Genomic DNA, 1,967 nt, shown 5'->3' with positions numbered 1-1,967 from the left:
TCCATGACGTGCTCTGCGGCCACGTCGTTCACTGCTGGGCTTGTCACGGCGGCGTAGGATTTGACGCAGTCGGCGTCAACATGACCGAACCGTCTGCAGCGAGAACAGCGCGGAACTTTACACTCCCGGCGGACGTGCCCCGTGCCTTGGCAGCGCAGGCACTGCATGGGTCGACCAGGGACGACCACCAATGCCAGCTCTCCGCCGATGCGGACCTGATGAGGAAGGTCTTCCATTTTCACGCCGCTTTTCAGCTTTAGAAGCACAGTCCTGGTTGTCGACGTCTTGTCGCCCAGGCCATGGACGCGCCACCTTTCCCGGCTTACCTCTTCCACCTTGCCGAAAGCCATGAACGCCGTCCGTATGTCCTCGTCTGCAACGCCATAGAGCAGCCAGTGAAGCCTAAGCTTCACCTGCTGCTCTTGCGGGTCCACGATGACACACCGTCTTCCCTTCACTTGCAGTTCCTTAAGGGCCATGAGGCGCTTCGTCGCAGTGGCGTCAGACAGGGTCACCGCCCAGACGTGGTTTATCTGGTACGCCCCTATGCATACCACGTCCGGCAGCAGTCCCGTCGGCAGAAGGGCGTCTCTAAAATCTTCGACCTTGTAAGGTCTGGCGCGTACATCACCGTGTAAAAACACGGTGTTAAAGGCAACTCGTCCTTTCGGCAGCTGAGGCAAAATAAACGGATAATCCTTATCGTCGTCGGTGATCCTGTTTCCGCGACCAAAAGTGGTCGCTGTCGTTGCCCCGGAAGAGGCCATGACCCTACGATCCGAACAGCTCGGCTGCCGGATGCAGAATGACCACTCGGCCATCCTGACACTGTATACATCACGTGAGAAGAGCGTGCAGTGAGCGGCGCGTACAGCGCGGTATAAAAAACGCAAAATATTGTGTCAGAAGTGGGATTCGAACCCACGCCCACATACGTGGACCAGAATTCTCGTGTATCCCGCATCGCTGGGCAAGGTTTCCCTTGAGTCTGCCGCCTTAGACCACTCGGCCATCCTGACACTTTTTTTTTCTTTATTGCCAGTCCTCGACATAACACAACACAAATTCCTAAATGATATAAACAAAGACCAAAGAAGCAAAAAGGGATGAATACACAAACGGAACAAGGAACAGTAATATTTACATTCGCTGCCGTCCGCTACTGTGGCACGACGTTGTCGGATTAAAATTCCTTTAGTGCTGTAAGGGGTTCAACCCTCGACAGCCACTCAGGAACAGGCTGTTGCATCTTGATCACTTCCACATACCGTTGCATGGATTCACAAAAGTACAGACGCGCCGGTCGGGCATCCGGGTCACAATGGTAACCCGCCATTCTTGCGCGCCATAAACTGTGGAGGCCCGTAAGCATGATCAGGTCGTACGGGAAACCTTCGTCGTCATATACTGGCAGAAACCTGATTCCGTGGGGATCTATAGGTAGCTCCTTTTTTAGAGTCCTTTGTAGCACGTCCCAGAAAAAGACCCCTTCCCAACAGTGGATGAAGACGTGATCTATGCTTTCTGTTTTTTTACATATAAGGCAGTGGGTTCCCCATGGCATGTAGAACCCACGTTGTTCAAGGAAGATTTTAACAGGTACAGTACCAGTGTGTAATTTAAAAAAGAACGATTTAGTGGCTGGTTGAACTGGCATCTTCTTCACCCTTTTCAATACATCTAGGCCTGGGCCTCCACTGTACGGGGCTCTGTACATAGGTACCAGCAAAACACTGTCACATAAATCACGATATAACTTTTTCCGTTTTACACTCCACAAATATGCACTTGAAAAACGAACACGCAAAAAGGAAACACTCTGAACTATTTCCCGAAAGAAACCACGGACTGGTCCTGGCATTATTTCCTTACCTACAACGAATTCGGGAAGTGATCTTGACAGCCTCATTTGGATCACCGTGCGCAGAAATGGGTCGTTTGTATCTCGAAAGAAGGAGAATCTATTC

The 1,967-nt window shown here is 51.3% G+C and overlaps 1 non-coding gene across 1 annotated transcript; it reads right to left on the bottom strand.

Annotated features, from left to right (window-relative positions):
* Positions 1-900: 900 nt before the first annotated feature.
* TRNAL-CAA (transfer RNA leucine (anticodon CAA)) lies at positions 901-1,019 on the bottom strand. Its single transcript has 2 exons — positions 982-1,019; positions 901-946 (listed from the first exon to the last, which is right to left on the bottom strand). It is a non-coding gene; the product is annotated as a tRNA-Leu (tRNA).
* Positions 1,020-1,967: the final 948 nt, after the last annotated feature.

This window comes from Dermacentor variabilis, chromosome 4 (assembly GCF_050947875.1).
Source record: "Dermacentor variabilis isolate Ectoservices chromosome 4, ASM5094787v1, whole genome shotgun sequence".
Classification (NCBI taxonomy): Eukaryota; Metazoa; Arthropoda; class Arachnida; order Ixodida; family Ixodidae; genus Dermacentor; species Dermacentor variabilis.
This window is presented reverse-complemented; position numbering and strand designations above follow the sequence as displayed.